This window comes from Passer domesticus, chromosome 2 (genome assembly GCF_036417665.1).
Source record: "Passer domesticus isolate bPasDom1 chromosome 2, bPasDom1.hap1, whole genome shotgun sequence".
NCBI classification, from domain to species: Eukaryota; Metazoa; Chordata; class Aves; order Passeriformes; family Passeridae; genus Passer; species Passer domesticus.
In genome coordinates, this window is record NC_087475.1 from 36,261,342 (window position 1) to 36,286,609 (window position 25,268).

General features: G+C 35.4%; 1 protein-coding gene and 1 long non-coding RNA gene across 2 annotated transcripts in view; both read left to right on the top strand.

The window, feature by feature from the left end:
• The window catches only part of NALF1 (NALCN channel auxiliary factor 1), a 433,108-nt gene that overhangs the window by 151,543 nt on the left and 256,297 nt on the right, over positions 1-25,268 (top strand). The window lies entirely within an intron of this gene.
• On the top strand, positions 202-10,208 carry LOC135293763 (uncharacterized). The gene is made up of 3 exons (XR_010355860.1): positions 202-511; positions 9,958-10,061; positions 10,193-10,208. It is a non-coding gene; the product is annotated as an uncharacterized LOC135293763 (long non-coding RNA).

The window sequence follows — 25,268 nt, forward strand, 5'->3', positions numbered from 1 at the left end:
ATAATATGCAAGACTCTATTTCTGTCTGTGATATTCCTGTGAGAATATCACAGATATTCCTGTGAGAGGGAAAGACGATCGTCTGCAAGGTGCTGTTGAGTGGGAGAAACAGTCTTGCAAATTACTGTGGGTAATGGGGAGGTGAGAACCATGTTCTTGCAGATTAAGAATAACCTCCAACAAGCACTCTTCAGTATTTTGGCAGCAGTTGAAGGAATTGTCTCAGCTTTCCAGGGGTCTGTCAGGTCCAGTCGTAGAATTATGGATGTCTATGCCCATAGTCAGGTCCTCTCAGTCTCTTGCCCATGTCATAATGTATAGGTCAAACATAAGTAAGCATTCCTTAGCTCATTGTATGAAATTACAGTGTTGGTATCCAAGCTGGACTGGTCTTTTGCACCATGAAACTATTTTTCTGACTCACAACTTTTGCTGAAATTTAACTTGAATTCCAATTGAAATTGTCTTTCAATGTATGGACATCTTGTTGAACGGCTGCATTCCTAGTGAGGTGAGTCCACAACTGTACATTACACAGCCTTTTTTACATAGTGTTAATGTGAAAGGCTGGTTCTCCAAGCTTAACTGCTATGACCACAACTCAAACGGAAGGAATATCAGGAGTTTCTCCAAACTCTCACCTTGGGCCACGATAGTATTTACGAAGAACAGCTTGGTCCAGATTCATTCATAATGTTCCAGGCCCCCTAGGAACAAGAAGGCCACCTAGTATGGAATTCATATAATTATTACATTATTTCAACAGTTTGAGGGGTAAATAAATAAATAAATAACCAATCAATTGTTCCTTGCAGCTAGTGTCTACACACCTGTAAAAGGCTGAATATATCTTATATGCAATACAGTATATTACTAAAGAATGTTCTCTTTGGGAGGGTACTGTGTCAGAACTTAGTCAGTTTATGTAAGGAGCAGATTTAAGTTGTGATAATGTCAATGCAGACCAGCAACAAACTTGTGTTAGAGCTTGTACTGGTTTTAACCCTAAAAACATACTGGTTGCACACCACAGTTTGAGATAAATTGCAAGAATTGCACTTACAATATACAATGTAAGAATAACCATACTGCAATATTGCTCAATCTGTGCTGTTTTTACGTCACTTCTGACTCATGAAACCATTCCAATACTGCAGTCTTGCCATATTGCATCTTATTATATCAAATGCCAAGAGCAATAACATAAAACCTTTGTTTTTCCTACATGCTTCATTTAATCTCTAAAAGCAGGACTCAGCTCAGTGGAGTGTGTACATACACCAGCATTACACCAGTCCCATTCTGGAACCACATCAGCCTTTGCTCATAAATTTCTAGACCACAGCAATATACAAGTGAAGCATATAGGTGAAAACTATGAGAAGTTTAGTATCTAGTAAATCTAAGAGTCACTTTCTGTAGAGTTTGCAGTAAACCTCTTTTAGATGGCTGTATTTTAAAGCTACATGCTCTAAAAAGATTTAGCCTTGTCTTGGCACTAGCTGAAAGAATAGGATATAATGTGTGCAGAACTTTATATTGCATTACAGTAAGCTGATTCATTTCTTATTAGTTCTGGGTGAATGTATGTGGGGGAAGAAGTGAAAGGGAGGGTGAACTTAGTTCTAAGAATATAAATTTTAAAAAAGTCAAACTGTAAACATGGTATTTGAGTATAAATATAGACTGTCATATTTTCAATGACACTCTTACAGTAATTAGCACTTTTTGAAAGTGTATTATTTGCCTCCAGAAGGAGAAAATATGGCTTTACTGGAGCTGCATGTAAACAGCTTCAAGTGCAAGTTGACATGATTTTTTCAAATAAAAAATCTGGAATAGACTGAGACCCAACAGTGCTTGACATAGAAAAGATATTGTTGATGCATACATAATACATTTCTAGAAAGCTAAGGAAGCCAGTGAAAAGCCATCTAAGACAGGACTATGGACTGTCTGACTTTAAAAAACTGCAGTGTATTGGGCTAGACTCTCCTGAAAATTATTTCAGAGGAGCAGACACTTACAAGGAGTGACAGATCACTTCTTAATGTACATGACTACTTTGGACGTAACTGAAGTAAAATATACATCATTCTAAATGACCATCATATTTATTTTCCATCCATTGCTAACGTCTTCTTGGTAAACCAACTATAATTTTTTTTGTTATACAAGCTCACTTTTTCAACACTTTGTATACCAAACTTATAAAACAAATCTCTTTCAAAGATCTTTCATCCCATGTCCCAAATTTACATTACCAGTGGAAGCTTATAATAATGATTGTCGTGCATTTGCAGGAAGCAGCTCACAAAATGGGATATGGGAAACCTGTCACTCACAACTGAGTAGAATTAAAGGCAATAGTCATGCTTCATGGTACCTGTGGCTGGACTAACATATGGCTATCAGGAAGAGGAACTTAATGTATTTGTTAAATTATTTTTTTTTAACCTAGTCATGTGTCCCATCTGTAATTTTTAATTATTGTACTTGTCTTTTTGCTTTTACTTTTACAATGGAAAGCACTAGTTGCCATGGTATGTAAGATTCTGTGTGGTTTTCATTTGTGGTCTCTTAAAAGAGTAGTTCGTCTTCAGTGGGTATTTACGTCTTGTTCAGCTTTCTTCTGAGTGAGTTCAATAATCATCTACCAACTTTTCTTGACAAAGAAAATCCATTTTTAGTCTTGGTGTCTCCAGTTTTATCCATTGCTGGTTGATATTTTAGTAATGAGGAAGGCTGGAAGAAATGGAAACTGTAAAAATAACAGAGTAATAAGAAAAATCTTCATTTTTTTTCAAATGTCATCAAGTCTGAGATAAAAATTAAAACTAGGCACAGTATAGCTGTTGCCCATCATTTATGTTTTTCAGCCTTATAGAGACAGTTTCTAGTTTCCCATTTGCATGTGCTCACTGTAATTCAAGCATTATTCAACATTTATGTGTAGTAATAAAATGTGATCCTAACAACCTCATAAAGAAAAACTCCCTGCCCTTTCCTAAATCTTGTGTTATAAGTCAGCATTTCTTTAGTTCATCAGAATGCTGTAAAGGAGAGTAGCTGCATGATTAACCTTTCTAGAAAAAACCCAAAAAACTCAAACCAAAACCCTTAGAGATTTGTATAAGTTTGCCTCCCAAGATAAATTTGCAGAGTGGGTTTTCTGTGAATCTATTAGCTGCCTTTACAAGTTAAAAAATGAGTTGACACTGATGAAGATCTTCTAAAGTGCAAAAAATAGATTCAGTTTTGTGATGGGTGACAATTGATCACTGAAACTATACAAGAAACAAAGATGAGGGAAAAATTTGCTCAATAATTCTGTTGAAAGTGTATGGGAAAGAGATAAAATTTCCTTAAAGGAAGAAAAAGTTTATTTCTTCAAGAAAGTAGGCAATGTTGGAGGACTGTTTCTCTCAAAAAACTTTCATTTATGCTTTTTTAAGTTATGAAAATTTTCCAATTGAGAACTGCATATTCTTTTTTATCATTGTTACTCAAATGACAAGGGAGTGTATTTTTTTATTTACTCAATATTTAAAAAGTTGTAAATGTAAAAATAGGAAGATGGCTAAAGAGAATAAAATCTTAGCATGTAATTCAGTAAAAAAATGCAAGCTTAGAGTAACTTCAGTATTTTACATATATTGCATGCTGTGTATCTGGTTACATATATTTTTAAATCTCTAATAAATGTAAAAAACCCTGCCATCCAGGCTCAACAATTCATTGACACAATTGATGTTGACCACAAGGTTTAAAAATCCAGTGTTTATTGTCAAACCAGAAACTGGTGTGAGAAAGATAGCAGGGGAGTTACAGAAAAGAAGTTGAAAAGAGAGCAAAACCAGAAATCTGTTAAAAATAGTTGAGACGAAGTGTCTCTGTTCTTGAAGATGATGTACTGTACTTTCTGTTATACAATACAAAGGAAAGTGATTATAGCAAATTGGCTGTAAAAACACAGACTGGTAACATTTTGTTCTTGTTTTCTTGTGGGATAAAATGTATTGTGGGCTCTGGGGACTTGAAAGGAAGTACATTGCGGGAGGTCTGCAGGAAGATGTGGTTGAGAGATGAGTTTCCAAGTTGCTAAAGAAAGTATAAAATGAGAAAACCTAAAAATAGAAATGTGGAGAAATGAAGATGCACAACGGGAGAACCAAAGATCATGCATAACCAGAACTTTCTTTCAGAATAAAAGAACAAGAAACAGTGTCAGATTGAGATGATTATTCAAATACATGTCTTTTCTTACGTTTTTATTCTTGACATTACTAAGTATGTTTCTTCTTTTCTTTTTGTAAATATTTTTAGGAATAAAATGTATATTCCATTTTTAGGGTCTCTGTGTCTGGCAATGCACAAGAAACATGAAATTTCAATAGATTCCTTTGTTATACTGAGGTTGCTGAGAGAAATAAATTTTAAAAGTAACTGAAGAGATGGAAGATTAGTTATACTTTCCCCTTTAACTGATAGGAAAAAGAATGAAATGGATATTGTTTTTTCATTTTAAGGCAGAGAGGAATCTTAAAAATTATGTTAGAATTTTAGAGAATAATCATGCCAGTAAAGCTACCAAGTTCACAACATCACTTAGAACACAGTCCCCTAAAATCCTGGCCTAGCTGCATAAAAATACATGACATCAAGTTTTTCAAAATCTGTTAAAAAAAAAAAAAAACCAACAACAAAAAAAAGCCTGTAAAACATTGACAACATTAATCAAACCTTTTATTGTCTTTTGACTTAAAGCCTTTGGTTTTGCAGAAAAGGACATAGGGGTCCTGTGAGATACCAAGTTGTTCATGTGTCAGCAAAATGCCCTTGCTCTCAAGAAGGCTAATTTTGTCTCAGGCTGCTTTACACAAAGTATTGCCAGCAAATCAAGGGAGGCGATCTTTCCCCTCTGGTCAGCCATGGTGAGGCCACACCTACAGTGCTGTGTCCAGTTCTGGGTGCACAGTGCAAGTGTCAGACATAAAGGAAAGAATCCAGTAAAGACTCACTGAGGTGATTGAGGTCTGGAGCATCTCTCCGGTGAGGAAAGGCTGAGAGAGCTGGCACTGTTCAGGCTGGGAAGAGAAAGCTCAGGAGGATGTTATTAATGTATATAAATACTTGAAAGGAGGGTGCAAAGAGGACAGACCCAGTCTCTTTCAGTGTTGCCCAGTGGCAGGACCAGAGCCAGTGGCATAAACTGAAGCACAGGAGGTTCCCTCTGAACATCAGAAAGCATTTTGTCACTGTGGGTATGACTGAACACTGGCACAGAGAGCCCAGAAACGTTGTGGAATCTCTACCCTTGGAGGTATTCAAAAGCCATCTGAACAAGTCAGCAGCTCACTTTGGGTGGCTGTGCTGGAGCAGGAGGGTTGGACCACATAACCTCCAGAGCTCCCTTTCAACCTCAATAATTTTGCAATTCTGTGATTCTTCAGTTAGTTAACAAGATAAAGGTTGTTCTTAATGTTTTGATTCAATTGCAAGTCTTTCCAAGGTGCTTGTTAAAATAACTTTTTATTCTCATTCTGTTCAAGGAATTCCTTTCTTCCTTCTTTGAGTCTCAGAATAATACCTGCTTACCTTTAATTGTAACAACTCCATTTGTATGCTCCCTGGTACTCTGTATTGTATGGGCAGGTTTACAACAAACTGCTGCATTTACGAATTCAAAATCAATTTCTAAATTTAAAAAAAAAAAGAACAGCTACAATAGCAACACAGCAAAACTTCTTGAATTATAAATACACAAACTGCTTCATATCCACCAACAGGTTTCAAATCAATAATTTGTAGCTCAAACCAAGTTTATGCCCTGTAGCATAATTAATCAATGATAAGTTGACTCCTTTCTTTTCAAAGCAGAAAAATGAATACAGTAAAATACTGCAAAAATTCAAAGCTACTGAAACACATGTATATTAAATATACATGAGTGAAATACTATGCATGTTGTGCCAAAGTTACAAGAACTCTTTTTTTTCAATTAATTTTCTTGCCAGTTATGCTGAAATATAGACTATACATTTTTGTCTGCAGAAAAATTCAAGCTAAAGCCCATGTTTCTCTTTCTTGAAAAGATAAAAGCTGACTTTTCTAACTACAGAATTAAGTTTATCATTAAAATTAAAAACTCAAAACACATAGCTAAGCCTCTATTCAATTTGACCCAACAAAGAGAAAACAGAAGTAAATTTATTGCAATATAGAAAGAGCAGAAAGATATATATATAGTATGAATACCTTTTTCAAATATGCATATTTTAAAAAGAAATTTATCCAATAAGAGACATAGGTTTTCTTGTCTTAATAGCTGCAAGTTATTTAACAAGGGAAAACTATCAACATTATAATTACTTTCTACCTAATAATAGTTAGATAATAAAAAATCATATCAAGGCTGATGAAATGACATTTATCATAATGAAATAACACTATTTATATAAATTTTTTTTTCAAATATACAGTGTTCTTTTCCCTTTTGAAATGCAATCTGCTGTCAACCTTCTACAGTAAATATCTACAGTTTCTTTTGGCTACCTAGTATAAAAAGAATCATTAATATAAGTTTAAAGTGTTGTTATTTTGAAAAATTATATTGAATTAGGAAGAAATATCCATATTCCTGGTTTTTCAAGCTTGTGGATCTGTAAGGATTTTCATATTTTTTCTTCATTGTTTGTGCTTAATTCAGACATTAAAAAACTTCCATAAAACCCAGACAATTATTTAATGTTTTTTTTTGTAACATTAGACACAAGTAATGGAAGTCTATCAGTGATGAAGAAAGACAGGGAAGACTTTGAAGTGGCCAAAGAATCCAATTTTATTGTGGGATACAAACATTTGTATACTATTTTAGGGAGACTAGAAACGTTTTACTACAATTCTTAGGTTAAAGGTCACATAAACAAAGTTATACATTTTACACGTCTCTTGCTTGCAGAAGTCTGAAGTAATTTTCTTTTTCCGGTAAACCCATCTGATTGAATCTTCTTGCAGTCTTGATTTAATCCTTAAAGTTCTGTTAGATCTTACCAAGGCATTTTGTTTGTCACATCTCTAATGCTAATAAGGTCTAAAGTACTCTCTGTTTTGTGTACCCCAGCAGAGGTCTAGTAATAAACAAATAGAATGACCTTACCTCCTATAATCATACGAATGCTGGAGTCCTCTAGTTTCACTGGCCTGTCAAAACAGGGCACTTCCAGACACTGCACCACCTCCTTGTGTTTTTTCTCCATCTGAGTCTTGGAAAGATTAACATTTCACAATGTCTGTTTCAGCTGTACACTATTGTTCTAGTGAAAAAAGTTCTTCCAAAGGTATGCTTTGACTATTGTGCTTTCTAATACTTCTTGCTCTTATTTATATCTTTCCTGCTCAAGTAGGCAGTTGTGACTGTCTCCTGAAATCTCTGTCAGAATAAATGAGCTCTTGATCTCTCCTCTTAGATCTTCTTACTATCTTTCTAACCCTTCCCTGAGCTCAGACCTTTGGACAGACTTTTTGAGTTTTGTTGGCCCAGAACTCAACATATTATAAATGTATTGCTCAACTAAGATGCAATCTTGACTTTTAACACATAGGCTGACTTGAAGGAGAATATTTTATTTAGAGGCAGGTCATGCAGTTTTAACAAAATGTGTGAGATTTGGAAGTCTGAGGTGAAATGAACATTTTCCAATTGCTTTGTACAGTAATATTTAAAAGAAATCCGATACTTTTTCATGTGAATAATTCAGGTAGACAAATTCAAAACTTATGGGGCCTGTGATGTGCTGTTCCTAAGTACTGATAAGTGACTCAATTTGGAATAGCATTTTCATATGTATTTTAGCTAAAGTACATCTGAAGTTTCATACAGGATAATTAAACATTGCATGTCAGAATTTTAAAAGAAAAGTGTTATTATTAGCCTTTTTAGAATTATTTCAAAGCATATTTCATCTTAACCACCTACGTTTATAGTCTAGGTAAACATTTGCTTTCTTTTCATCCTTATTTTTAGCTAATATATTTTGCTTGTGTGACCGTGAGAGTGAGCATTTGCTTTGATTTCTCATGAGGCTGATTTCAAGCCACGTTACTAGAATTCATTGCTCAAAGATCACCCATAAACTGCTGAGATAATGTGTCTTTATCATAAATGTATGACATATAAATTACATTAAAAATAAGATGGATGGAAAAGATACCAGAACACACATTTGTGGGTTTTTTTCCAAGATCCATGCATGAAATCCCTTCTGCTCTATGAATATTTTTACTTCAACATATTTCTACTAAGTTGCAAGTAAGAATGCATGCTAAAGAGGTTGAAGAAGTAGTGTTTTCACTGAACTTAACCAGTTAAATCAGAACACGACGCAGTTCTGTAAGGATGTTGCATAGAGAAGAGGATCACATTCCTACTTACTTCAGCTACATTTTACTGATGCAAGTGATGCCATGCACTGCTGATTGGGTTCTATATTTGATATCATGCCCACTTTAATTCACGTTACCAAACCAGAATGTGTTTGCTGACTCTTAAGCAGTGAGTCATTGCTGCCTTGAATTTAGCTGCCTTGTAAGTCCTGAGATTGCCTTAAAGGCTACAGTTGGTAGTCTAAATTGGGTCACACACAATCTCTTGATTTGAAGTACTTAAGTAGGGGCCTTCAGTGACAGTTAGTTTGATTGGCAGCAATAACTTGACTAGTCCAAAAGGAACTTTGCTATCTAAAGAAGTTGAGGGGAACTTGTAATAGTTTGTTTTATCAAAACAATTACATAATTATATAAAACAATTATATAATTTCGCTCTATAAAGACTTGAGGTAAATTTTAACAAGAAAATAATTGTTATATCCTGAAAACCAAGCTTAGGCAGGCCTGAGGCAAAAGAAAAAATAAAAAAAAAATTCAGGAAGATTCATCCAGCACTATGATTTCACTGTTGATACTTTTTGTATCACCTTTTTTTAATGAGTGATGTTACTTTGCTATCTCAGAACTATTTCTGGAAAGACATTCAATTCTTAGGCCAAAACCTCTCATTCACTCTCCCTACAAGACACAGAGGGAGAGAGAAACATTATATTTTGTGCAAAAAAATCAAGAAGAAATAATTTCAGTGACCATCTGCTATATGCATTACAAATGGTAAATATGAAAGAAATATATAAATTCAGAGTATATTATGAGAGTCTATCTCAAGTGGTAGGCTGTAAATAAATCATTTTGGGTTTTATTTTTTCTGGAAGAATATGATAAGGAGCTTTGTTGTCATTTCACCCCAGCCAGCAGCCAAGCACCACACAGCTGGTCCCTTACTCCTCCACCAGCAGGATCAGGGACAGACTCATAAGAGTAAACGCTAGAAAACTCATGGGTTGAGATAAAAGCTGCTAATAAGCAAAAGCCATTCACACAAACAAAACAAAACAATTATTTAATTCAGTGCTTCCTAAGGGCAGGCAGGTGCTCAGACATCTCCAGGAAGGCAGGGCCCCATCATGTGCAACAGTGATTTGGGAAGAGAAACAACATCATTCCGAGCATTCTCCCCTTCGTCTTTTTCCTCCCACACTTTATATAATGAGCATGATGTCATTAGGTCTGGGATATCCTTTTGGTCAGTTAAGGTTACATGTCCCATATGTATCTCCTCCCAGCCTCTCATGTACCCAAACGTCTTCACTGGCATGGCAGTACAAAAAGCAGAAAAGGCCTTGGCTCTGTGTAAATCCTGCTCAGAAATAACAAAAATATCTCTCTGTTGTCAACTGTCTGTTCAGCACAAAACCAAACCAAAGTCCTGTTTTAGCCACTGCGAAGAAAATTAACTCTACCCCAGATGAAACCAGCACTAGCTTATACTCCAAATCCCTTGAACTGCTTGAAAGTACTTTAAGGGGTTATTATTAGTAATCAGCTTCATCTTAAATCCATTTTCAGCATCTACCTTGGAGATGCTCTTTGCCCTTCTGTGTTCTCTGAAGTAGCCAGGCAGAGCGCACGATCCTGGTCCTTACTGGTGAAGACTTCTCCTGGCTTCAGAAGTAAGTTCTGTCTGTATGCAGCAAGCAGCATCTTTTATATAAATTTGTAAATATTAAATAGAAAAAAAATTAAAATGTGAATAAATGGGATTTAATTGTCTAAAAAAAATGTTATTTGTTTTAATTTACAGGACTCTTCATGTGCTGATTCTGTATCTGCCAAGAGACACTCTCCTGTAATCCACAGTTGCGTGCTGTCACTAGAGAATCGCTGGACATAAGGCTGCTTGAGCAGTTTGAAAGAAAAAACATGAGGCAACAACAGTTCTTGGTAAAGCTCAGTAAAACAGAGAAAACCTTGAAGCAGGAACTTCTGTTTTTCAAGTTATTTCCCTTCATCAGCATCCACCCAGTTTATCTCAAGTAGACGTGTGTGTTACTTCCAATTTTCTGAGACATGCAGGTATTATATGAGATGCTTACAGGCTGTACACAAAGGAGAACATGCCCTGCTTGCTGTAATGGACTTGAACTGATGAGAGAAGAACATCAAAATTCAACTTGCGGAGAAGAAGAAAAGCCAGTTCCAAACCCTGGAGCAATTATGTGACTTTCTTCCAATTTATTCTCACACCTTCTTATCGAAATTTATCTCTGCAAGGAATTACTGAAAGAATATCTGTGAGAATGAAGCTTTCAGAGGAATACCGCAGGTCAGTGAAGAAACAGTCAAACACAATGAATTTTCATTCAAGTTAACGTCATGTTTTTACCTATGAATTTTGGGGGTAGGGGGTTATAGTTTGTTTGGAAATAATTGAAAACAAAATAATTTTTTTTTTTATTAGACCATCTTGCATATTCCAAGGGGAATTATATTTTTTGGCTAATCTTAAAAGGATTGCTTCAAGTATGTCTCATAGTTAACTCCTTAAAAAAAAAAAAAAAAAGGAAATAATGTGGAACTCCTGATCATGATTCTGTAATTTTGCACATTTTATTCTGATACTCCTTTTGTAATGTTATTTCAAAAAGCATAATAAAAGTTTTCTTTTAATTATGGCTTCTATGAGTTGATGTTTTTCTATTAGGCCCAGCATAAGCAGAAAAAACATAATCTCCCTTTCTTTCAGTAACTCAAATTTTCTCTTAGCTGCTCTTTTCTTGTGTTCCTCTTTTGACCTCTCCTAAGTTATCACAACAGCAAAATATCTGCATATAAAGCACAATTAATATCAAATAGCAGATAAGAATTAGCAATCATAGGCTAAATCCTAATGAATCTATTGGGAGGGCATATGTATCATAGAGATAATTAATTAATGTGTGTTTATATATACATATGTGCAGAAAGAGAGAGATATTTTGCATGTTGATCTATTGGAAGGAAGAGGTAGTAAAAAAGGAAGATTCAGAAGAATCTCTCAGTGTCAGAGGTAAACTATATGTTTAAACCTATTTTGCTGTCCTTCTCAAGTAAATATCATGTAAAGTATCAGTGGCGAGAAAAATTCCTTACAGTACACTAGTATCCATAAAATTCAAGATGTGTAATTGAATGTTGTCGCTTAAAAAAATAAAAATTGCTGTGAACTTCTGCTTTTTCTACAAAGTCCCTTTGTTATGTCATCTTTGGCTGAAATTTGTGAAAGCTTAAAGTCAGTAGGTATTGGTTTATTCTGAGGGAGTATAAATCCAGGAAAATATTGTCTTTGCAAACAAACAATTATGATACAAATAAAAGTAATTTTTAAAAAAATTAAGGCATGCAAATCCTTATGTTTATTAATTTATTTGGGAAATAGAAAATGCTTCATGCTGAAAGCTCAGGATAAAAAACAAACTAATCTGTTAGATGTTAAAATGCTAGGAGAATATTTAAAATGCTTAGATGGTGGTGAATTTCCTCTTAATGGAGCTACTTTAGAGATGAATGCTATCTTGCCTAGAGTCACGCAACTGTTGCAACAGGGAAGACTGCAAATGTACTTCAAAATACATGGATCGATAAAGGAATTCCCACCCTGACAAGCTGCAGCTCTGTAAGGAGGCAGAGCATCATTTTTGTGCTGCTGAGGCCCAAAGCATGAAGAACCCAGCGGTGTAAAACAGTAGATTGTTTTTCTGCTGATAAGAAATGCAAAAAGTCAATAGACAGTATAGCATAGCATGTCACACTGCTACTCTAGAAGAAATAAAGCAGAGATGAAAAGGGAGGGGGAGTGTGTAACAAAACAACCAGAGCAGAAATGTGGGTTTTGAGACTTAGTGAGCAGCTAATCAATAACAACAGACGGACTCAGATTTGTCAGAAACATGAAATGTCAGTGAAGTCTAGGGTTAGTGTTCTTTCACATCTGTTGCTGAACCATATATTTTATCTGTATTTACTGAATCAATGTTTAGAATTAAATAAAAACCACTAAATCTTTGGACTTAACTTGTGTTTGATTCACAGCTAAAAGTTTGGGTGACATTTTCAACCTAGTCGTTCTTTTCATGTCCCTCCCTTCCAAGTGTAGGACCTGATTGCAGTCTCAAAAGACTATAAAATTTGACGTGAATTAACTTTAAAGGGGAATAAGCCTAATAGTGTCCTAGAAAAGTGTGACCACGTTTCTTTTTGTGGGTCTTGTCAGCTCAGCTTAAAGCCAGCACTTCCTTTGTTTCAGCTGTGTGGTCCAGTAAATATTGTTTTCTCTTCCTGATTTATTTGGGAATTACACCTGACTGAGTGTGCACTCAGCCAAATAGAGAGAGAGCCTTCATTCAGAATAAAACTTTGCTTCATGTTTTATTTGTCATCCTTAACTGATTACTGCATTGTTTAGTGGAATGAAAACACCTACATAACATACATGCAAAGTGATCTTATTTCCTCAATTTTGAGGGGAAGGTTGGAGGGTTTTTTTGTTTGTTTGTTTTTGGTTTTTACTTTTTTTCGGGGTTGGGATTTGGTTTTGTTTGTTTGTTTGTTTAGTGGCAGAAATATTAATCTTACCTGCAAGTTCAAATTAAGTGTACCTTGACTTGTATAAGGCAATTGACATAGGCATGTGGTAAGCAAGGTGATTTACCTTCCTTTATTTGTCATTGAAGCAGTGGAGGGAAATAATGTATGATCTAGAAGTTATCTTGCTACTTAATAGCTTGGCAAGGTTATGCAATATGTAAATTACCCAAAAGTAGGCACATTTTTCCAAGCAGCTGCAATATATATATATATATATATATATATATATATATATATATATGTTTACTTTTTTCTTGTTTACTTTCCATTCTGGAATTCAAACCTCTAGAATGTCATTATTACAAGGTCTACAATGATGACCTTCAAGTAAAATTATTTCCCTAGGTCAGCTACAGCATCCCTGTTCAGAGCACCACTCAACCCTTCTCAGAAGTTCTTTGGTCTTCAGAAACCTCTTGAGTACCTTCTTTTCTCAGTTTCATCCGGGATCTTGCTTTTAAAATAGAAATGAAATAACCTGTATCCAGTGATCATTTATCAATCTCTTAATGATTTTCCTTAGAGATAAATTCTGCTTATTAGAAAACAAATTTTTGCCTCCTGATACCTGATAAAAAGGTATTTGATTTTTCATTTCTTCTATGCAGTCTGAGTTTTAATGTGTTAACAGGACAGGGTGCCTGATGGTTATGGTTTGCTTTTTGGTGGTTTTTGTTTTTGTGTGTGTGTGTGTGTGTGGTGGAGGGGGAGGATGTGTTTGTTTGCTTTTGGGGGTTTTGTTTGGTTGGTTGTTTTTTGTTTGTTTTGTTGTTTTGTTTGTTTGGTTGTTGTTTGTTTTGTTGCTTTGTTGTGTTGTTTGTTTGGTTGTTTTTTGATCCAGTTAACCCGGACTTTTCAGTTCATGATAATTTAGTTTCACCTTGAGACATTGGGAAGGTTTCAGAATCCTCTAATATTTTCTAAGTAAAAAGAGTTAGGGCACCTCCACCCAGTAAGATCAAGTGTAGAAAGTCTTGCTATAAAAATGCAGGTTTGATGGGAGCTGTTGAGATGTTTCCATGAATTTCCCACACAACAGCCTCTGCTCTTATTTCCTTCTGACATCTCAGACAAAGCATACTTAAAGTGGCAGCAAAATGATTCTCTAGTAATTTAAAAATAGGCTCTATTGATATTAGAGAATCTTCCTTAGACTTATTCTATAATGAAATGCTTTATTTCTTTTTGTTGAAAAAGCTGTGCCTCAGGCTTGTTTAAGAGAAGTCCTCTCATGAAAGTAAGGCATGTTGCACAGGACATGCAGAAGCCTCTAAAAACACTCGCATGAGCAAATATTTTCAGGGAGAGATTTCCATACCTCTGTGCTACTCTTTCAATATTTGTGGGGAAATGTTTCAGTAAGTAAAGACATTTCATAAGTGGTCATCAAAGTTCCACAACCTGGAACTGGTTAAATGCTCCATTAATTTTTGCAGTGTCAAAATGAACAGGCAGGAAGATTAAAAACCTATGGAAAAGTAACAATTCGATAAATATGTGAATACTAGTGTTTTTTCAGCAACAGGCTGGCACAGTGCTGGGTGGGTGGATGGCAAAGAAGCAATCTTTTTTGGCATGGTGTGTGATTGATGCAAAGAGAACAAAAGATCTTCAGGAAGAACAGTGCAATTTCTGACTGTTGTAAACAATGTGTGGTGAAACTGAACTGGGAGGTGAATAGGCTGCCTTCCAGCCATCCTGCAGGTCCTATCAATCATTTGGCTTCTAATCCCAGTTTTCCTATAAATCGTTCCATTCTCTTATCCATATATGTATCAAATGAATTACTCACATTACATGAAACTAGCCTCAGCATGGAATCAACCTTGTTAATTTTTGCTTCTTATGCTTATGATTTTGACTCTTAAATAATATTAAGTGATCAAATTATAACATAACAAATATTTCATATGTCATTGTATCCTCCAAGTCTGTCCTGATGATATTTTAATTAAGAAATTATCATAATTCATTATTAGAATAGCCAAAATATTGCTAGCAGTCCTTTAGAACCTTTTTAGAAGTCTCTGTCAGCTTGTGGGAGCACAGATATCAGATGATATCTTTTGTCAAAACCTGGAAGGTTAGCTACTAAATCTGATCAGAACTCTTTTTCTGGAAAATTTTATGTTATTGAAATGTCACTTGTTTTTAGGCTGAAAGTTATGTTAGGATGTCTCTCATGCACCCACACTCCAAGAAGAGACAGCCGTGAGGTCACACCAGCTTGTTCAGGGCTTTGCCCAGATGGGCCTCGGAACCCTTCAAAGACTGGAGCCTGGGCAATCTGTCTCTGCCTGCTCCCTGCCTGTCCTCATTGGGAAAGGATTCAGCACACAGACTGAATCCCCCTCACTTCCCTTCATGCCTTGGCATGCCACACACAGCTCTTGAAAAGCCTCTCTGCCTGTCTGCATCCCTCTGCATCCCCAGTAGGCACTGGGGTGGCTGTGATGTCCCTCTGAAATTGTTTTTGCTCCAGGCTGAACAAGCCCCACTGCCTCAGACTCTGGGACAGTGATCACAGGACACCCTCAAGTCCTGAGTATTGTGGGGATGAACTCACTTCAGATTATTGGTGTCTTTCCCATGCTGGAGGGCATTAAGCCAGCCACAGCATCCAGATGTGTCTGGCCATGATGCTGGGCAGAGGCGACAAGCACTCGTGGTAGTGCTCCTGCTGACACAGCCCTGGATGACCCTGGACGTCTTTGATGCTGACTCCTGCCTAGTTCCAGGCCCCCAGTGTCAAAGGCTTGCCTGAAGTATATAAACATTCCTGGTGCTTTCTTTTTCCACAGATGTAGTCATTTTGGCACATAAGGCAACCAGGTAAGATTGGCATGATTTATGCCTGGCAAATCCATCCAGACCATTCCAAATCCTCTTGTCCTTCTTGTGTCAAATCAGCAGCTCTGCCAAACCAGAAGAAGGAAGGAAGAGAAATCAAATTCTGGCTTTAATGACATGGTAAATTCTGATTTAGAAAAGTAAGATGTAGCTGAAACTTTTGTTCTCTTGATGTGAAATGAAAAATTTCTCCTGTGGATCAGGCAGCCCAGGAACTCAAACTGGAAACTTTTTCCAAGGTCACCCCAAACACTCAGGAGGAATTTTTTTCTCTGACAATTCTTTTTTTCTGGAAAACAGTTCCATGCCCAATGCTGTTTTAACTAAAATGCTCAAAATGCCTCTGTTCCATTAAGAAGCAAAGATGATTCTGAAAACTTCAGAAGTTGCCCAGAAAAACAATTTCTGCTCTTTTTCTGTACTCTGTTCCATTCCTGTGAATGTTAAATGGATTTGGTATAATGGCACCTGGTAGAGGAAATTAGGACACAAGGCAGCAGTCACATAAAGTAACACTGGCTTAAAAGGAGCCTGGAGCAGCATTGATTATTAGAAATAGATGTTCTGTACACGTGCTTCAAATGGCTTCCTGCTGAAGAGACCACAGGTGCTTTAATATCTGCTTTAGCTGGGGGAACATTATACTTCCTTGCTGGTTTATGCAGTCCTTCTCTCTGTTTAAGCTGCAAGTTTCTCCAAAGAACTCAGGAGCAGAAAGGTATTTGACCAATGTATACTGAAACTGTAGTAATGGGAAGGAAGAAAAATAAATGTGAAAAAAATTCTTGTCAAATATATAATTTCAAGAGAGTGGTCATTAAAGAGTGATTTCAGTTAAAAAAACCCAAACAATTTTCACCAAAAACCACCAAACTAGACTACTGCATAATAGGTCTAAGGAAATTATGAAGTGGCTTTGGCTGCCTGAGTTAAATAGCAAGAGGTAGAAAAGAATAAGTGTATAGTGGTAATTGACTCGGGGAAAAAAGGCAGTGCTTCTCAACACAAATTATAAACATGAAAAGAATACTAGTTTAAATTGTGTGGATCAGTGAAGCTCTTTGAACACCTGCTGCATATTTCCTGGAAAAGGGTCAATGCGTGTTATTAGACATTTTCTAAAATGAAAAATACTAAGGAAATAATTTCAGGGATTTTATATGAAAAAGTAATATGCACACCTGTATAGATGCACACAAAAATTTTGGGTATTTTAGTCACTCTTGGACTGCATGCTTTAGAAAATCTTATAAACTGACAATAGAATTTCAGATAATAGATGTTCCGTAAATACTTTACCTTGATGGGATATTTAAAATTGCTGTTTAAAAGCAATTTTTGGGATGCCTTTCCATAAAGGATGCAAAACACTGCATAAAAATCTAACATTTGAAAAGAGCAAATAAAATTAGCTGAACTGCACAGTCATATTATTTTTTGATATGCAAAATAGTTTTGTATATTTATTTTGGCTCATTATCTCTTTGGTTTGTCCTATTCTTGAAAGCACATTTTTATTATTATACATTTAATACTGTGAAACTGTTTATAGAATATTCCAAGAATTTACCATTTCACAGTTTTTCCAAACACAAAATAATTTGGATAAAGGGTCATTCTGCCTAGAATAAAATTGTTTGACAAATTTTTAGTGGCCTAAGTTTCAAAATGACTTGCTACACATCAGTTACTCTGTCCACTTGACATGGTGCTGGTGGAAAAGGACAAAATCACTCAGACCAGCTTGTCTGCCCTGCCCTGCACACATGCATGCCTTAGTTAGAGCAGTAGGAGATGCACTGTTAAATACATTTTAGAGTTCAGCTTGTCAGAAAATCGAGCTACAGAAGTGCAAATGAATTTATATAAAACATCAAATCATGTATTATAAAATTGACCTGTACATGAAGCCTGGTCTTTTATCTTTTCTGTTCTTTGAAATGAGACCTTGTTTTGGATAAAAGCAATAAGGTCCTATTAAACTCTTAATAGTCTTCCATCAGTATGATTTGTAAAAAGCCAGTCTTTGCTAGCAAAGCAGATGGTCAGTTCCCATGTTTTCTCAAAAAAAAAAAAAAAAAATCCAGGAAACAAAAAACAAACAAACAAACCGCTAGCCCTCTTTTGCCTATTTTTGGAACACAGTTTTTTTTTTCTTTTAGAATGGTATTTAAAGTGTGTAAGGAATCTGGACTGTCCAGCAAGTTGTAGATTCTTGTGTTTTAAATCCAGCTTTTTCAACAAAGGCTAACAGCATGAATGCCTCTAGTTATACAGGTGCTCTGTAACAGCTTTTTATCTATACACAAATGTGACTTGTGTTCAGCTGACTAGCAAGATGGGAGACTCCATAGTGCTTCATGAAATGAGCTAGAGCTGAGAAACTTTGCTCTAGAGGAGGAAAAGTAAGCCCTGCTCACTTTATATGTGTGCACAACCAAAAGTTCTCTTTTCCCTGTTCTTTCACACCCCTGTCAACTTAGGAAAATTAGGTCAACGTAGACTCATGAAGTCATGCAGGAGGCCATGAAGACAATATCTTACTCTTGCTCTGATTGTTATAACTGAGTATATTGAAAGTATAATTAAGCTTCTCAAGAAAGAGCAAAAACATCTTGATTACTTTCATCAGTCCTCAGAAGATATTGTTGCCTCACTTTTCTTTTTAACATATATTCATGCATGTATATGATTTACTACATTGTGAATAAGCTATTAAAAATATTTGATCTGACTTACTGCTAGGAAATCATGTTTATTGGTGGGTGGGATGTAAAGGGAAATGTGAGGTGTTTGGTCTTACCCTGCAGAGCCAATGGAAACATTAGGAACAGTAAGAAAGAGAAATTGTCAGGAAACAACATACTTAGAATCATACATTCAAAGAACTATTCAGGGTGGAAAAGAACTCCCAAGATCACTGAGTTGAAGCTTTGACCAAACACCACCAGACCAAATAAACCCAAGTGCCTAAATGCACTTGAACATTTCTAGGAATGGTGACTCCATCACCTGCCTAAGCAGCCTATTCCCATGTTTAACAACCCTTTTCAGGGGGGGAAATTCTTCCTGGTGTTTAACCTGAGCCTCCCCTGGCACAGCCTGAGGCTATGCCCCCTTGTCCTGTCACTGGTTTCCTGAGAGAAGAGGCTGACCCCCAAAGCATGGCCTGTAGCAGTCAAGGAATTAAACAGGTTCTGCTGCTCAGCAAGGACCAGAACTTGGGCCTGCTTTTCCTTGCATATGTAAGCCAGCACCCAAATCCTGTTATCCCACAGGGTGCTTGAGTCATGGAAGGTGAACACCACTAAATAACTAAAAGTTACCATGAAACACTGCACACTCTGGAGAAATAAGTATAGATACCTCATATTTCTTTCTCCCCTTATGCTTTGAACAAGTCTTCTTTGTTTCACTCTGAAGCTTCATGATTTAACCTCTCCCATAAAGTTTTAAGAAAAAGCTTTGCTTTATACACTAAATTGCTTCCAACTTCTTGCAACAAAAATTGCAGTTTCTACTGGCTAAGCAAGTTTGACTTGACTCAGGCTAAATTCTGAAAAAAAAAAAAAGAAAGAAATAATAGTAATTAACTAGTAAATTAGTAAGTCATCACACAAAGACCCGATCTTCATTATAAGATTTTCTAGTAAGTGTCATAGTAAGTATTATGATAATAAAAAAGAAGCCTGAGTATTGTCTTTCATTTTAATCAGACAGCAGCTGAGAAATTATTGTAATGGAATCAAAATGGTTTCATCCTTGATCTCTCAAGGTCTTCATTTCCCTTCGTATCTTTTCAAACTCACTCCTTAAATCCCATATGCCAGAAGAAATATTCATATATTCACTATGTAATTAGAAAATTTCAGACCTCATTTGGTTGTATAAAGCATAGCAATTAGCTCAGTAAAGGATATTTCTTTTCTGCTGTTTTGGTTGTTTTCTTTATGTATTGCCCAAGTTTTACTGAAAAGCCCCAATATGTTTTGAAAAATTATAGACCCTTTGATTTCAGAAAATGTTTAGAAATGGGAAAAAAGATATGTGCATACATCAGTAGGAAAGCAAGTACTATTATGAATCTTTGAAGGATTGCTAGAAGATTTTATTAGTATATTTCAGTTTATTCTCTCTTGTCCTATTCTTCTTATTTTCTTTATAGATCGTGTATCTTTTTGATAGCAATGTGATTGAAAAATGCTGGAAATTGAGAATATGTGGAGTGTTCACCTCTGTCTGTTTACCAACCAACTAAATGTAAAAATCACATTGTGAATGATTTCATGGTTATTTATTTAGAAGCTCTTTGATAGAAGGTCAAATGCACAAGTTGTGAGAAGTTTCCATAGCCAACCTTCATCTTACTGCAGATGAGTGAGTTCAGTGCTACTCCTCCACAACAAAAAAAGAAAAGGCTAAACAAACCAATATAGATTGCCATAATAAAAGTGTGTGGAGCTTAACAATAGTACTTTACATATATATAAATACATTTAGTTGTATTTGAATTTATAATGTAGGTAAAAAATAGGCATTTTTTAATTGAGGGAAGACACCTGGTCTTGAGTTACATTGCTGGTAAGCCTACACGCTGAATCACTGGAAATCTAAAAATCATCAGCTTGAAAAGAAACTGGAATAAGTAACTCCTAATGTATGTCTGGTGTGTGACTCATAATCCAGTGTTTTCAGTATCTGTCTTAACCAGCTCCTTCGTTTCTAGATAAATGATTCTATTAGTGTCAAATAGTAAAACAGAGTATTTAATATTTAAATATTGAAACTAAGTTTTCTGTGGCTAACTGAGCATAATGTCCACAAGGGAGTAAAAATTCTAGCAGGTGTTTCTATAAATGGCAAATATACTTAGAATACTACCTTTTAAGAGCTAAGGGAGGGAAGTGAAATACATGATATTTATGTAGGACATATATAGTGACAATTGTAGTTTACCATTAGCTCAGACCTAACTCTACATTTCCTTTATTTTACGGTTGAAGCTGGCTACGTCCCCTTCACAGAAAGATAACTTAATGCATTAAAGCCTGGAATCAGTGGTTTAAAATTATTTTTTAAAAAAAGATTTAATATATATAATGAAGAAAGGAGTATTTATATTCAATAACTCTTACCAGTGATCCAGGCAAAATTGAACTCTCTTAAAGTATAAAAGGTAAGTCACTGTTGTTGGTATGGTTTGGGAGACCTAGATTTTTGTGAAACAGTCATGTATATTTCTGTGGAAAATACATTGAAGCTCTGCTGAAGCAATAGTTGGTCTGGAAGTTGGAAAATACCCCAAACATTAAGTTTTAAATATAATTTGTCTTTCTTCACACCAATTCACTTCTTTACATGGACTATTTTTGTGTCTATAATGTGGGTAGCATTTTTTTAAAAAAGTTTTTCTCTCTTGCTAAGGCTCTGCCCAATACTCTTCTAGAGATGGTAAATTCCTTATGGTCAGAAGTCTTTTTCCTTTAGTCTGGTAAGTACAGCCTCAAACTTAATATATTGTTGCTTCTGCTACCAACTGTAGTATTGTTGTTTTATAATTTAGAGGCACTCTATCACTAGCTTTCAATCTTCCTTATTTTTTAAGGAAAAAGGTTTAAGGCGTCTGGCTATTTTTGTTTCAGAATAATGTGGTTGCATTGCCTTTTTTTGTTTGAGAACTTAGGACCTCATCCAGCCTAAAAGACCTTTAGACATCTATGTGGTAACATTAGAATAAATATCTACTGACTACATGTCAACTTCCATCCCATGAGAAAGCCTCTGAAACCTGAAGCCAGGGAAACCTGGGCAGATTGTATTGATTAATGCCTTTAGTTTTGTAGGCAAAATGTTTCAATTCTGTGCTACGTACCAAATGTGCATAAAATTGTGACTGAATAATTTTTTTTATTCATCTCAACTCCTTAGTTTGCTACTATTTTTAAAGGCAAAGTGACATCGCTTCTGTCTTAGCATGTACTTAATTGAGTATAAATAAGTCATGAATGGCCTCACTCCATATCTGTAAATGCATACTGAAAACCAAATGCAAGAAATACATTTTGTTAATGCAGGAAACATAAATGATGTAGAATTAATTTTAGTAGCTAAGTGTTCATTTTCAATAACCTCTGTTTCATAATTCTATAGTAATTATTTAAATAATGTCCCTGGTTATTTGGTGATTAGCACATTTTAATGATGAGAAGATTCATTAATTCAAAAGAAATGTGTGTTTTTCCTCATGGCATGGTTCTTCATTCCTTGGTTAGAATGGCTAAAAAAAATTAGAAAATTTAGACAAGTACAAGCTCTGTGCTGTAGAGAGAAGTTATCTATCTGTCTGCTCTCTTCAGCAGAACAGACAAATGGTTCATGGTCTCCCATTAACTGCTCCTCTTCTTTCACATCTTTTTTACAGCTGACGGAAAAACCTCTGCTCTAGCTCTGTCTCATGCTAAAATATTACTTGGCCTTAGCTGTGCTCCCAGTCTATATCTCTGTATTTGAAACGAATGTAGAATTTTTTTATCTCAATGGGTTTTGGGGAAGTTTCATATCAAATAGAGAGTGAGTATGGAATCTGTGCTGCTTACTCCATCTCAGGTCGCCGTGACACAGAGCGAACTTGAGCAGCAGATTACAGCTTAATGAATAAGCTAATAAGTTATACTGTTTGTATGATTTTTGATCCCAAACTTCCTTGGTTTAGTTCTGGAAAGAGAAGGTTCAAGTGGATATGGATGTGTGTCCTTGCTAGTTCAAATTTTTAAAAGTTGGAAGTTTTCCAGAGTCTCCCCTTCTTCTTATTTTGCAATACCAGATCACCATCATTTTCTAGTTCCTGTAGCAGGCTCCAGCAAGCTCCTGCTAAAGACAGATCTTCTAATTCAGGTGCTGAAACCAGACACAGTTGGACCTCTTGTCTTGTGGCTTCTAGCGGAGAAGGTTTTTAACCTTAAAGAATTAAACACAAATGTATTTGTATCCTAAATTACATTTTCAGAAGACAAGTAAATGGCATGAGTAAATGTAAACCCAAAAAACTGAAATCCTTTGATTTGAAAAATTAGATTTTTTTTGTGGGCAACTGTACACCAAAATAAATAAATGAACTATTGAAATCATATTTATTAACAGAAATATCAGTATTCATCACAAGACCAGTCTTAAATCATGAATTCAGTACTGTTTTAACTCCCAACTGTGTTAATACATTATATTAACCATATAACCATTAACCATTTAACTATTACATACTTATTTTTACCCAGTCTTCAGCTTCGAAATAATCTCTCTTCTCCTCAAATGTAATATATCCAGGATTTTTATATCATAAATAAAAATGAGGTCACATTTTCCTTAAGCTGCAGCAAAGATTACCCAATCAGTAATAAGAAAGTTCTCTACCTCATTATTTAAAAGAAGTCCACTTTTATGTTATCAAACTCAGAATTTTTTTAAAGTTATTGTAAAAAAAAATATATGTCTCTACCTGAATTTTTAAATAAATTTAGACTCAACGCTCAGTAGATGGCCAATTTTTAATTGAGTAGCTAAAACATTTCTACAGAATGCAGGAAATTTCTCCAACTGGAGCTTTTTTCACTAGTATTTGATATAAAATTCTACTACATTTTCCACAAAATTGCTTTAAGTAACTACAGAGAAAATACTTAATCTCATTTTATTGTCTCTTAAAATATTTTTGCAAGGTAAAAATATCTGAAATTATCAGAAATTTATTTAGTTTCTCCTTTTTAAGACTGAATCTTCTGCAGTTATTACTGTGAATTTATGCTAAAAAAATTTGGTACTTGACCTTAGATATACACTGTATTTCTAAAGCACAGAACTGGTGCTTAAGACACCTGTTCCATTTATTTATATTTTCCTAATCCCAAAGTCACTCTTTCTGCACAGCCCCTTCAGGTCCAGAGAAGGTTTTGTACACCCCAGTAATTTATTGTGCTTTTGCTTTTCAACTAAACCCCTCTTTCATTGACTTGTTTTCCTAAAATCTTATAAAAAAATGTTATATAGATGAGAAATCTGGGTTCTACCTCTGCTTGATGAAGTACATCATAGATAAGTCTTCTACCTAGAAGAATCTGATTCTAGAAATCAGATTTAACTAGATTTAACCACTAGTGCGATTTTTTTTTACAAAACTCCAACAACTCCTTCATACATAGGGGAAAGTGTTATTTCATGCTTAGATGTTTCTAAAAATGAATTGGGAAGGTAGGATTATTTGCTCAGTATACTTAAGACCCAGAGACTACTGCCCTTCCATCCACTAACAGGCACATCTCTATTCCTTCTTTCATGAGAAATGAGAGTAGGCTTAGACATATCCATGTCAGTAGACTGCATTTATTTGAAATAATTTTGACAATGTACATAACAGAAAAAATGTGGAAGAGGTTAGCATAGTTCATTTAAATGCAAGCTGGTGAATTAAAGAAATATTTTATTGTCTTCCTCTATGCTTTTTGAAATCTCACTACCATCCTGCACATTCCTCTGAATTTTGGACTGATTTATGTATTCATTTCATGAAGAGAAGATAGAAGAATAGCCAGTGCAATTGCCAGTGTAACTGTCTCTGTGCCTCCTTTCTCTAAAGGGCATGAGCTATCTGGGGTAGGCGTAAGCTGCTTGATATCTGAGTTCAGCAGCAGGTCAGTTCTTTTCTCGATAGGTTTCACTACAGCCAGAATCAGCTACCACAGTTTCGGGGGGTTTTGGGGCTTGTTTTGTTTCCTTTCCTAAGAGGAGAAAACAAAGAAACCTAGGAAACCTAAAACCACGATTGAAGCTAAACAAGAGTAGGTGAACCAAGGGACTGGTTCTGAAAAACGGCATATTGGCCGAAGTTTGTACCATATTGTGGAAGTATTTCCACAGAAGCAGAGATTTTTGACAACAATACTGATTTGATGAATATTCTGAAGGAGTTCAAATATTCTTGTCATATTCCAGAAGTTCAAACTCACTGACAATATCTTTAAGACTTACACCTATCTACTACAACAAACTCTAATTTACCTATGTTTACTATTTTAAGCTACTTTCTCAAGGAGGCAGGATATATTTACAAATTATATATTTATACATATATATATATGTGTGTGTGTGTGTATTTACATATATGACATGTAGCATGTTATGTAATAAATATAATATAATGTATGTGGGGAATTATATACATGCATATAAAAAGATTCATATTCATTCATGTCAATATTATAGGACAGAAACTACCCTCTCCTGGCATTTTTTGTGAGATGCATCCTGGAACTCTTTTCTTCCTTTCATTTATGTTCCTCACTGTTTTCTCCCTTCAGTCATAGAAAAGATCATACAGCACTTCTCAGTGGGTTTTCTCCCTACAGTCACAG